The following is a 14,098-nucleotide window of genomic DNA, read 5'->3' on the forward strand; positions in this document are numbered from 1 at the left end:
CACTTGTTTATGGACAAACCACATAAACACTTTTATTTTCAAAGGAACTTTGACATCCCAAACATGCTTGGACGTAGGAATGGAGTTCGAATTAATAACATCAATATACATTGATTTAACAGTGAATACTCCAGACTTAGTAAATTTCCAGCGTAATTCATCGGGTTGTTGTGAAAGCTGGACCTCCATCAATCTCCTAACTAGACGGAGCCATTCTTCCCAACGATTGCCCGCTAGCGCTCGTCTGAACTGAATATTAAGGGGGATAGATCGAAAGACCGATGCGACGAACACCTCACGTCGTTGAACAATATGGTACAAAGACGGATATTGGATGGCCAAGGGTGTCTCGCCGAGCCAAGTATCCTCCCAGAAACGTGTACTCATGCCGTTTCCGATAACAAACTTCGTCCTATTAAACAGGGACTGTTTGACTTTCATCAGACCTTTCCAGAAAGGTGAATCGGTCGGCCTGACTGTAACCTGGGACAAAGTTTTTGTCTGGAGGTACTTGCTGCGAAGGATTTGAGCCCACATAGCATCACTCTTCGGTGAGAGCTTCCACAGCCACTTGCTAAGAAGGCATTTATTCTTAACTTCTAGATTCTCAATACCTAGACCCCCTTGGTCTTTCGGTCTACGGATGATATCCCATTTAGCAAGCCGATATTTTCTTTTAAGCTCCTGACCCTGCCAAAAGAAACGCGATCGATAGAAGTCCAGTCTCTTCCTAACACCAACTGGGACCTCAAAGAACGATAGGAGAAACATTGGCATACTCGTGAGCACCGAATTAATCAGGATTAATCGGCCTCCGTATGACATAAGCTTACCCTTCCAGCAACTCAATTTCTTCTAGAATCGGTCCTCGATGCACTTCCACTCTCTGTTTGTCAGCCTACGATGGTGGATTGGAATACCAAGGTAAGAAAAGGGTAACTCTCCCAACTCACACCCAAACAATTGCCTATAAGCATCCTGTTCGTCTTTGGCTCTTCCAACTCACTTCCACAGCTCGCTCTTATGAAATTTAATCTTTAACCTGGTCAATTGTTCAAATAGGCATAACACAAGCTTCATATTTCTCGCCTTGGCCAAGTCATGCTCCATAAAGATGATTGTATCATCAGCATACTGAAGGATGGATACACCTCCATCAATGAGATGAGGTACCAATCCACCTACTTGACCATTTTCCTTAGCCCTTCCTATCAAAATTGCTAACATATCCACCACAATGTTAAACAAGATAGGGGACATCGGATCTCCTTGTCTTAGGCCTTTATGTGTCTGGAAGTAATGACCTATGTCATCATTAACTTTAATTCCCACACTACCTTTTTGCGTAAATGATTCAACCTGTCGGCGCCAGGCTTCATCAAAACCTTTCATACGCAATGACTGTTGGAGGAATGGCCATTTGACCTTATCGTACGCTTTCTCGAAATCCACCTTAAAAATTACTCCATCTAATTTTTTGGAATGGATTTCATGGAGTGTTTCATGCAGGACGACCATCCCTTCAAGGATATTTCTGTCCGACATGAAAGCAGTTTGGGACTGTTGCACCACAGAATGCGCAATCTGTGTGAGCCTGTTAGTCCCGACCTTGGTGAAAATTTTGAAACTAACATTGAGGAGACAAATCGGCCTGAATTGCTCAATTCTCACAGCATCCGTTTTCTTGGGAAGCAGTGTGACAATCCCAAAATTCAAGTGAAATAATTGAAGCTGTCCAGAGAACAGATCATGGAACATAGGTAGTAAATCCCCCTTAATAATATGCCAGCACTTTTTATAGAACTCTGTCGGGAATCCACCCGGTCCAGGAGCCTTATTATTTTTCATCTGTGCAATAGCATCAAACACCTCCTTCTCCGAGAACGGGGCAACCAGAATATCATTATCGACAGCAGATAGCTGAGGCACATCCTCAGTCCTGGACTCATCGAGGGACACACAATTATCCTCCGGAGGTCCAAATAACTGCTTATAATAGTCGGTAATATATGTTTTTAGGTTATCCTGACCTAAAATAGTGCCCTCGTCTTGCTCAAGCTGGAAGATACGCTTCTTTCTGTGCTTGCCATTAGCGATCAAATGAAAGAATTGAGTATTCGCGTCCCCTTGGACCACTTTGCGGACTTTAGCACGCAAAGCCCACTTCAATTCTTCTTCGCGGAGCAGTTCTTTCAACCTCTTCTCCGCCTCATTTTTAACCTGAAGCTCAGCTGGCGATAAAATAGTGGATTCGGCCTTTATGTCTAGGGCCTGTATAAGAGTAAGGAGTCTATCCTTTTCAATCTTATACACACCACTGAGGTGCTTATCCCAACCCCGTAGGAAGCTTCTCAAATGCCTAATCTTATTCTGCCAACGCTCTATCGCAGTCTTGCCTTCTGCACCTCTATCCCATTCCCTAGCAATCAAGTCCAAGAACCCCTCACGTTCAAACCATGACATCTCGAAAGAGAAGGTGTTCTTGTTACCCACGTGGTTCGGCTCCCCTGAGTCGACGAACAAGGGGGTGTGATCGGATATTCCCCTCGAAAGAGCTTGCACCGTAACCAGAGGGAACTTTTGTTCCCACTCCACACTTGCAAGAACTCGATCAAGTTTTTCATATGTTGGGTTTGGCAGAGCATTAGCCCAGGTAAACTTTCTACCAGAAAGCTCTATCTCTCTCAGATCCAAGCTTTCAATAATGGTATTGAACATAAACGACCATCTGCTGTCAAAGTTATCATTATTCTTCTCCTCTCTCCTCTTGATGATATTGAAATCACCTCCAACTAAAATTGGAAGCTGTTCTGACCCACAGATTCGAACAAGGTCCGCGAGAAACTCCGCTTTAAGCTCGGGCTGTGCGGCACCATAAACCTCCACCAAAGCCTAGTTTAAACCATCTATCCTACACCTGACTCGAAACTTTACCGCGAAGTCGCCCATCACCACACTTCAGACTTCAAGCGAATCACATCTCACACCTAGTAAGATACCACCCGATCTTCCTCGCGGAGGGAGGTAATGCCAATCGAAATCAATACCACCCACAAGAGAAGAAAGAAACTGGGGCGCAAAGTTATCTCTACTAGTCTCCGATAGAGCAACAAAATCTAACCTCTGCTCTAAAGCTGCCTCAGCTAGGAATCTTCTTTTAGCCAAGTCCTTCAGACCTCTGCTATTCCAAAAGATTCCTCTCATATTTCATCATGGAATTTTTTAGTGGTTCGAATCCTAGCACTCCTACGAACTGCGAAATCTGGATAGATCTTCTGTTTCCACTTTCGCTTTGGTTTACTAGGCTCTGTCGCCCGGTCCTCATAACCGGGATCACATATATTACTAGCTTCATTCTCTAGGGGTCATGATTGGGGGGTACTAGACCAGCACACAGATTATCGAGCACTCTAACCCCTAACGCATCATTCTCATCATCTTCCTCAGAGTCATGATTGGGGGGTACTAGATCCGCACACAGATTATCAAGCACTCTAACCCCTAACGCATCAATCTCATCATCATTCATTGGTTTAACTGCTACAAGATTACGAATAGTCTCTAAGGCATGTTCCGCCTCCAAATCTAATAGATCATTAACCGAATTGGTAATCTCACTGTCCGTAGCACCTAGTGAAACTCCTAATTGGTTTGCATTATTTATAATCTCCTCATTAGAAAAATGCAATAAGGAATTAGATAAGTTAACGGACATACCAGAAGATAATGCAGCCTCCTGAAGCTTGGCCGCCCTCATAGCGCACCGCTGCTGCATATCATCCACCTCCGGGATGTCAAGGATGCGCGCACTCATCCGTCTCCCCTCCGAGATAGGGTCTGGAATCCCGCCGAATGCGACAACCTCCTCCCTAGTAAAACCTGGCACAGAGTCCCTCAAAGGGTCTACCGAGGTTACCAGAGAAGGCGTCTGCAGGCTCCCGAGCCCCTCAGACGGATGCCCCACACCGAGGACCCCGGCCCTGGGTATGAGCGAAGAGGGGATGGCGGGGGCCGCCTGCCCGCGCCCTCCTCCCACTCCACTCGCCGGCTCAGACGGGTGAGCCAACGGCGAAGGAGAAGCGGTCCTCCTGATCGTTGGGGAAGAAGGAGGAACCAGGGCCTCTTGACCCAGCTCCCCCCACCGCAGCTGCTGCCGTGGTGGTTACCGCCACCACCAGAGCAGCATGAGCCGAGGCCACCTGCCTCAGGCTCCCGCTCCCAGCACAGGCCGACCCCCTCGGGGCCGGCGTCACCGACGCCACCGAGATCGGGATGGGGATGGGAGAAGGCGAGGCCACCTGCCACGAACCCCCTCCCCCACGACCCATCTCGCCCACAGTCGCCGACACCGTAGTCGCGTCCACGTGAGGCGCCAGGACCAGAGAAGCACCCTCCGGCGTCCCCTCCGAAGCTCCAACCAAAGTCCTTGCCGACTGTTCAGCAAAAAATATAGCATCCCCCTCGAACTCCAACGGAGGGAGCGTGTGCTCAAGATACTCATCAGACTCTACCCGGTCACTCCAAAGTCTAGGAGGTGCCGAGGCTGGCTCAAAGGACCCAAAACGCAGAGTAGCCATGGGCACCACTGGTGATGCTGCGGGCTCAGCCCCGGCGCCATCCCCAGGCAACTGAGCAGCTGGTTGATAACCGTTAGACCCCTCTCGCGTGGGCTCATCTGACGGTGCCCCCTTGGCCCCCGCATTGCCATCACTGTCGTGCATGTCAACATCGTTACCATTAACCGCATCAGCAAATAAATCAGTGTCCTCAAACTCGATCTCTAGCGGGAACACCTCTCCCCTATAGGTCCAGTTGACCTTATCAGGCACGAACTCAATATCCAGCACACTCACTAAAATCCGGGCCACCCCATGAGCACGTGTGAAAGGCATATCCACTTTTTCTATCCTCCCAACCATGATGCCCATACTAGCCACCACTCGAGCATCCTGCAGAGGCTTAGATGGAGCCCCTATAAACCGTAAGCAGACCTGCGTAAGCGGCTTTCCCTTAGGCTCAACCTGCTTCCACTCGTGAAACTCTAGGATACACTTAGTACCGGGGACTCTACACAAGCCAAAGCTCAACAATCTCTGCAAATCATCCACAGTTGGGAAATCAACCTTAAAAATCCTGTCCTCCAGAAGCACCAATTCCCATCGAAAATCCCCGGGAGCCAGCTCCTGAAGCCTCCTCACAATCTGTGCCTCAGTCACTTCGCCCTGTGTCGCTTTCACAATCCCGGTAGTTAAGCTCAAGGTTTCCTCCGGGACCTCTCTCGCAGCCGGGGACTCAAAAAACATGAGCTTAGCACAATAGACTCCATAAATATTAAGCGACGGAGGCAGGTCACGCAACAGCGGGCACTCCCCCGAGTCATGTGCAGGCTTGCCACACGACTCACACAGCTGGGCCATGCACTCAGCAATGAAGTGTCCTTTCTCACCACAACGGTAACAAATCATCCTCTCTTTCTTACGAGCATATTTGGACGCCCTCTCGACATCAGACCTGTCGGTAACCTCATCCACCGTCCCAGCCTCAGGAACGTCAACACTGGCCAAGGCAGTCACCACCTCCATCACCTGGGAAGGAAGCTCAGTGGAAGTATGGTCGGACTCGACAGTAGACGCCGCAGGGTCAACTGCCCTGGGTGGGGGCGGTCGACGAAATCTCCCACGGCCCCCACCCCGACCACAACGATGGCCACGAAAGCCTCCTCTCCGATGGTGATCCGGGCCGGAGGCCCCCTCGACAAAACCACCTGCCGGGCCGAGAAACGGTCTCTCAGCAGACCCGTCACTTTGTCAGGCATATCCACGACCTCCTCCTGTGGAAGAGGATCCTCGGTGCTGACCTTCACCATACACATCATACCCATCATCCCCCCAATGGCCTCGGGGCGGATCCTTGGGGTCTCTGTTACTAGAGTTCGTCCTCGTCTGTGATGGACCCGCGCGGTTTTGAGGCGGCCTTGCGACGTAGTGGGGCGGAGGTGCGGCGCGAGGCGGACCACCAGAGGGAGTCTGCACCACCCCAAGGGCAGTACCACCACGACCAGCCGGAGCCACCCCGGCCACGCCCGGCGCCGGTGGCCGCATGCCAGCACGACCCGCCCCGCCCAGCAGCAGGGAGCTGTTGCCCCGGTGGCCGGATGCCTTGATAAGAAGCACCCCGGCCCGGAAGACCTGGCGCGCCACCACCGCCCGCCGGCGGCCTCTGTCCGGGCGGCCCCAGAGCACCTCGCCCAGGCCCCGCCGCCGGCGGCGGAATTGCCCCGCCCCTTCCCACCGCACCGGTGGGCTTCCCAGCAGGCGGCGGAGCAGCCCCACGGCCGGCCATATCCCGGAGTGGAGGAATCCTCCTTGCCCGACTAGCTCCGCAAATCGGGAAACCACGCGTCCCAAGCTTGCGAACCCTAGACAGAAGAGGCGACGGCGCAGGACACAAAACACGCTCGCCCTCGTACGTGCATGGGGCATCGATACCGAAAGGGGCAGAAGAGCGACCTCGATCAGCATGGGCCTCATACCCATCTGACACCGGCCCAACTTCACTCAGGCCCGAATCCGTCCGAACCGGCCCAGCCGCATCCAGCAGCTGATTCAAATGGATCGCCCTCGCGGTCGAGATCTCGGTCGCCGCCTCTGCCATGACGGGCACCGCTGACGCCTGCCGACCGGCGTGCCGCCTCCCACTCTTCCGCTTCTTCACCGTGATCCAAGATTCCGGCCTAATCATATCAAATAATGTAAGATTTGGAAGACTCACCTTAGGAATGGGCCCTTTCCAAGGCCGGGTCGCCGACGCCGCCGTCTTCCGATGAACAACGCGCCGGATCATCTCGATCTTCTCGCCCACGTGAAGACCTATACGTGCCGGATCGTCCGGTGGTAGAACCCGATCGATCGTAGTGGCCACCTCCTCTTCGCTATAACTTGAATGGAAAAACTCACAAATAAGATCCGAAGGAGAGGGAGACGGCGGCGACTCCACCGGCGCTGCCTCCCCATCCTCATCCTCGTCGTCGTCGTCGGTCTCGGCGAGCGCCCAGAACCGGCCGCCGACCCGCCGTTGATCGCCGGCGCTGGACGACTTAGCCGCGGTCGGGCGCATGGTCGCCCGCCCAGTCACCCAGTCGCTAGACCCCATCTCTTGGTTACCCGGTAGAACCCTCACATGAGTAGCTACTGCATATATTATCCCAAAACCTATCCATGATGTGTTGCGCAACACCGCCCAAGTCGTGGTCCGTAGTGCATCCTAGCAATAAACAAGTTGAGATAGCAGCTGGAAGCTTTGCACCAAACAGACACATGGCACTGCTCAAGTCTCCGGCATCCTATGTGTTGGAATAAGCCACGGCGTCTGATGCGGTCGGGCGCGTCGGGTGCGCGGAGGACGTGCGGGGCGCAGCTGCGTGTGTACGTGTGTGTGTGGTGGTGTGTGAGTTTGCTCGCGTCGAGTCCATCACAGTAGTGCTAGGTCGTGTAGCAATGGGTAGTCGCAGCGGGCGCTGAGTATGCGCGATGGTGCGGAGGTCCCGCGGATGAGCAGCGGCGCACGTTGAGGGAAACCGAGTCATCAGGCGTTCGTGCGCTGGGTGAACACGTCTTGCGTGGGTACTGCGCTGCCTAGGCTAGCTACAAAGCCGGCTTTATAATCCGTTTGTTATGCGTGGTACGCGTGCATATATATAACAGGAAAGCGGAGGCGTTTGGTGCGCCGGGGCGTTGGTCGCCAGTAAAAAGTGCTTATTTTACCTTCGTTCAGAGAGAGAGGGGGCTGCGCCAACAATATGCACTTGGAGTAGACAGCATGATTAATGACAGCTAAAATGAAACGGAGAGGGTACAAGGCATAGTATAAAATTCAAAGAAAATTATATCTTTAATCAAATTTCCCAATAATAAGACATGAGGAGTATTACCGCGCGTAAATGCATGGCTAGGTTGCACAAGTTTTGAGTAGATCACACACACAAACACCAACTAAATGCATGGCTAGGTATGCCTCGGATTTATTCTAACACTTCCCATGAAGAGGCGGCCAGTTCCTTCTTCTTCTCTGACTCCTTCCTACCATGACGCTCTCTCAAGCCATCTCTCCAGTTATATTCCATATTTTTCTCCGCATGGAGAAGCTGACACATTTCTTATTGATTCTCTGGACGGCTTATTAGTATCAACTCATAGATGTATATAAATTGCTGAGATTTTGCTTAAGAAAGCGAAGTGGGACTATCTAATACCGACCAACCTTTCTTCAATCCATGAAAGTAAGCTTGATCAGTTGGACACCTCCTTATACAATGAACAGGAGGTCGGGAGTTTGACTCCCTATAGTTGCATCATTATTTTTTCCACCTCCGCTGAACTGCATTTGTTTTGCCTGGGTTGAGTTTGGTGGGCTGAGGCCCAAACAGCCAACGGGTCTCACAAAAAATCAGGTAAAACTAAAACTCAGGATGTTCGGGGAGAAGTCCAACTCACGTAAAACTATAACAACCTATGAAACTTTTGGCGGACGGACGAAGCTACGGACGGAAATTCGGTGGGAAGAAGTGATAACCTTTTTATTAGTAGGTATAGATATAGATATAGATTTTCATTTACCAAAAAAAAAACAATATGAAAGCTGTTTTCTCCTTGTGCTGGGATTGATGATATGCTCTCATTCTACTTATGCTCTCATTCTTCTTTTCTGGAGTTATTTATACATATATCATGTAGATGATGTGTGCTGCTGTGAAAATATGTGCTTGTTCCGCCTGCCGGTAATCCAAGCTAGCTAACTTTGTCTTAGCATCTTTCAAACAGACACATGGCCTTGCTCAAATCTCCGGCATCCTATGCACCATGATGTAGTTTCCGTCACTTGGAGTAGACAGCATGATTAATGACAGCTAAAATGAAACGGATGAGGGTACAAGGCATAGTATAAAATTCAAAGAAAATTATATCTTTAATCAAATTTCCCAATAATAAGACATGAGGAGTATTACCGCGCGTAAATGCATGGCTAGGTTGCACAAGTTTTGAGTAGATCACACATACAAACACCAACTACAGCCTGAACGAGAAGAAATTAAATGCATCAAGTTTAAATTTTGAGCACCTGGCGATGCGCAACACACTTTCAAAACACGTACTGCGATGTGCTAACACGCGGCCGGCCTCGTCCTTCCATTCTTCTTCTTGTATGTCCGCCTTTATTTAGCTTCTGCTGTCTCCAACATCTGTATGGACAATTTGTTCCTTCGCTGTCGCTTTATCCGTGGCCGCGTTGACCTGGCGTTTTTTCAGAGCCTCCACGAGACGCTTGAGCCGCGCGTCAGCATACTCCTCCTCCGTGCGCTTGAGGCATGCGTCAGCATCCTCCTCCTCCGTGCGCATCAGGTGCCCGGCAACCTCCGCCGGGGACATGTCCACCTCCTGCAGCAGCTTACCTATCTCTGTGAACAGCTCGAAGAAATGGTGGGCGGTGATGGTGATGTCCAGGTAGTTCTTGGCCAGCACCTTGAAGGCCTCGAAGCGACAATAAGACATCTCGATATGCTTGTCCATCCTGCCTGGCCGGATCAGCGCTGGGTCCAGCTTGTCCATGTTGTTGGTGGTGAAGATGATGATACGCTCGCTGCCGCACGCCGACCACAGCCCGTCAATGAAGTTGAGCATCCCACAAAGGGTCAGCTTGGTGCCGTCGGCGTCCTCCCCTCTCTCTTTCTTCTGAATGAAGAGCTTCCGGAGCTCTGTGTTATCGCTCTCATCGCCGGACTTCTTGTCCCTGCGCTTGCATTTGCTGGTAAAGTCGACGGAGCGGTCAATGTCCTCGATGACGATGATGGACTTTCCCTTCGTCTGAATGAAGAGCTTCCGGAGCTCTGTGTTGTCATTGACCGCCGTGAGCTCGAGGTCGTAGATATCATACTCAAGGTGGTTGGATATGGCGGCGATCATCGTGGACTTTCCAGTGCCGGGGGGGCCAAAGAGCAGTTACCCACGCTTCCATGCCTTGCCGACCTTGTCGTAGTAGCCCTTTCCTTGTCGGAAGGCATTGAGGTCGTTGATGACGGCCTGCTTCTCCGTGGGGTCCATGGCAAGCGTATCGAACGTCGCCGGGTGCTGGAACGCCACGTGGCTCCAGCAATTCTTTCCATCTGTGCTGTTGGTGAAGAGGCGGCGCTGGCGGTTGTTGGCGATGACGGTGCGGCCCTCTCCAAGGACGTGGGGCAGATATGAATCTTTGAATTTGTTGCGGAAGCTGCAATGGAATGAAACTCGGTAGAAGCGGCGCTCCTCATCACCAGGGTGTCGGATGAAGACGCTGGAACGTAGGCGCTCCGTGTAGGCGAACCACCAGAGTTTGGTGCCTTGGAAGGTGTCGATGATCTCCTGTTCGTCGTCAACAAAGAAATGGGGTTCCCGTTCGCCACTGCCGAGCTCGGCCTTGAGCTTGTGCGCCCCATCGGTACAATGGCGGGAGATGTAGGCCTCAATCGCAACGAACAACTCGCTGCGTTCGAAACGGTTGGCGGTGTACTCGGGGATGGTGATATGTACGGTTGACGTAAAGAAAGCGGTGGCCTTGTTGATAAACAGTTTGAACCTGTGATGGTTCATTGCCAAGGTGATGAGGCCAGCTAAGAACGCCAGAGCTGATCCAACCCCGGCCCACACGTCCTTGGACACCATGGCCGGGTTGGGTAGTTTGGCTTGCTAGATAAGTTTTGGAAGCAACAGCTAGCTCTAAATTGATGAAACCAAAACAAAGGTAGCTACCTAGCTCGACATTAGCGCTGCTGTTGCATTGATCGGCTGATATGTCAAAACATATATATAGAGCCCTGGCTTGGCGCTGCTCTAGCAAGCTGTTGCAGATTGGAGCCCCTCTGAACCGTGACCACCGGTCGTAGTAGGTTCCCCAGAGTACTGAATTCGGATGCTAATCGGACTCCGTCTTTTCCACCCGCTGTCGCCCAGCGCCACGAATGCCACCTGCCGGCGAGGGCGAAGAATCACATGGCACTGAAAGCGACTCCGCCAGTCTAGGGCCACAAGCCATACCATCCCCAGCCCCTGCTCAGCTGGACAGGTGCGAGCTCTCCGTTGTGAATGTGTGAACACTGTCGACCGGCGAAGGACCTCCCATTCAAGCCTACCCTGGACCTCAATTACCCCTGCTCGCCACGTTGCGTCGTACCTGTGTGAGTGTCGCCTGCTGGCGACCAACCAGATAGGAATCACGTTCAAGACGACGCCGACTACTGGGACCTCATGCCCTGTCCTCCAACCTCTACTCGACACGTAGCAGCAGTGACCTCTTGCACCATCCGCCTAAGAACAAGTACAACATAGTGACGTAGGCAGGCTATAAGAGATGCCACTCCAAATTTATGCCTAAGTGGAGGAGAGAAAAGAGAAGCGGAACACAAGCTTACAGCTAGCTATAGTAGGAGTGATTATATGTCTAGAGTTAAGGGTGAACTTAAACTCATTAGTAAACATGCTTCTATGGTTAACAATCAAGTAGAATAACTCAAACTGGTTTGCTCAATGAATTAAATGATAAAGAAATGATAATGTTGTTAAAGTTATGACTAGAGGGGGTAAAATGACTCAGGAACCTTTGTATCCTGAGGGCCACCCTAAGAGGATTGAGCAAGATTCTCAGAGAAATAATGTTGTTGCACCTAGTCCTTCTAAGAAGAAAAAGAAAAATGATAGGACTTTCATGCTTCTAGTGAACCTGTTGTTGACACAACTGAAAATTCCAATGATATTTCTATTTCTGATGCTGAAACACAATCTGATGATGAACATGAACCCAGGGATAATGTTAATAATGATGTTCATGTTGATGCTCAACCTAGTAATAACAATGATGTAGAGATTGAACCTGCTCTTGATCTTGATAACCCACAATCAAAGAATCAACGTTATGATAAGATAGACTTCGTTGCTATGAAGCACGGTAAAGAAAGAGAACAATGGGTTCAGAAACCCTTGCCTTTTCCTACTAAACCATCCATGAAAAAGGATGATGAGGATTTTGAGCACTTTGCTGAAATGATTAGACCTATCTTTTTACGTATGCATTTTACTGATATGCTTAAAATGAATCCTTATGCTAAATACATGAAAGATATTGTTACATATAAAAGAAAGATTCCGGAAGCTGAAATTTCTGCCATACTTGCTAATTATATTTTTAAGGGTGGAATACGAAAGAAACTTGGAGATACATGAGTACCAACTATACCATGCTCCATTAAAAGAAACTATGTTAAAACCTCTTTATGTGATCTTGGAGTCGGTGTTAGTGTTATGCCTCTCTCTTTATATCGTAGACTTGAATTGAATAAGTTGACACCTACTAAAATATCTTTGCAAATGGCCGATAAATCAACCGCTATACCTGTCGGTATTTGTGAGGATGTGCCTGTCGTGGTTGCAAACGTTACTATCTTAACGGACACTACTAAGGAAAAGCCTATACACAGGATCTTACTAGCAGCGAGTTTTGAAATAAGGCGCTCGTTGCTGAAATAAAAGTAGCAGTAGCGGGCCTCCACTAAGCCACGCTACTGCTATAATTCCCACGAACCCACCGCGAAGCTAGTTATAGCAGCAGCGCGTTAACTAGAAGGGCGCTACTGCTAGGTAGTTTAGCAGTAGCGTCTTTACCTACACCGCGCTACTGCTAAAACTAGCTACTCCCACCACCCACGCTCTATCCGATCCACACTCACACTCACACTCACTCGATCTCCCCCTCAACCCCCGCGGCGGTCCTCCCCCGCTGGCTGCCGTCGCCTACCCCTCCTCCCTCTGCGCCGCCGTCACCTCCTCCTCCTCGCTGGACTCGGTACCGCCCTCCTCCTCCGTCCTCCCTCGACTCACCGCCTGCCGGCCCCTCCTTGCTCCGCCCTTCCTCCTCCGTCCTACTCTCTCCTCCCTCCTACAGCCACCCCTCCTTCTCCCTCCTCCCTCCTCCATCCACAACCCCTCCTTCCTACTAAAATTTGATTTAGTAGGCTAGTTCATATGCAACATTTTGATTTAGTTCATATGATTTAGTTGATTTAGTAGGCTAGTTGATTTAGAACATTTTGATTTTGTTGATTTAGTAGGCAAGTTGATCTAGTAGGCTAGTTGATTTAGTTGATTTATAGAACATTTTGATTTAGTGGATTTAGTAGGCAAGTTGATTTAATAGGCTAGTTGATTTAGTTGACTTATAGAACATTTTGATTTAGTTGATTTAGTATGCTAGTTGATAGCTCTGAAGATTTGGCACCACCTAGCTAGATCTTAGAATTATAATTGTCCATCAAATTGCTTCTCGCGGAAGAAGAGTCAAATTGCTTCTCGCGGAAGATTTGGCATTTTTCTGTTGGTTCTATTGTAGAAGGTGTTAGTAAGGTATGAAAATATAACTGAAGAAGAACCAAAAAATCACATGCTACAGTTTTTCTTTCATGTGAAGTGCATCATTAATCCTTTGCTCATATTGCTTTAGGAAAATGGCGCCACCACCACCACCACCACCACCACCATGTCGATTGTGCAAGTCAAGGTGCGCTAGCAGCCTTGCAACTGGCAAGCTTTTCAGCATCTACTTCCAGCCGAGTTTTTGTCATGCGACGGTAAGAACTTATATGAAATGTACCAACTATTTTATTTTTAGTGTTGGCATTACTGCATTGTGTCATTTTACTTCCTTTACACAGATCATTACATGGAATGTGAGGTTGAAATTCAACAAGCTGACAGGAGACACTGTGACATTTGAGACCCCTGGGGGGCCGTACACTATGGTGGTCGAGAAAGGACGTAATATTTCGAAGATTGGAGGAGATGGATGGGCCCGTTTCCTCGCCCGCGTGCATCTTACTGATGGTGAGTTGATCACCTTCTACTTCAGAGCAGAAATACCCAAACTGGCTATCATTTATATCAACCTGGTGGAAGATGATGAAGATGACGAAGATGATGAAGATAATGAGGACCCACTCGATGAAGATGATGAGGACCCACTTCATGAAGCCATCGTAGCTCCAAGAATGAGGCTGAGAGAGGAGGAGGTGTGCAACCTA

At 49.8% G+C, this 14,098-nt stretch overlaps 1 pseudogene; it reads right to left on the reverse strand.

The window, feature by feature from the left end:
* Positions 1-8,999: 8,999 nt before the first annotated feature.
* Positions 9,000-13,559, reverse strand: LOC125539000 (annotated as a pseudogene).
* Positions 13,560-14,098: the final 539 nt, after the last annotated feature.

Source organism: Triticum urartu, chromosome 1 (assembly GCF_003073215.2).
Source record: "Triticum urartu cultivar G1812 chromosome 1, Tu2.1, whole genome shotgun sequence".
In the NCBI taxonomy this organism is placed as follows: Eukaryota; Viridiplantae; Streptophyta; class Magnoliopsida; order Poales; family Poaceae; genus Triticum; species Triticum urartu.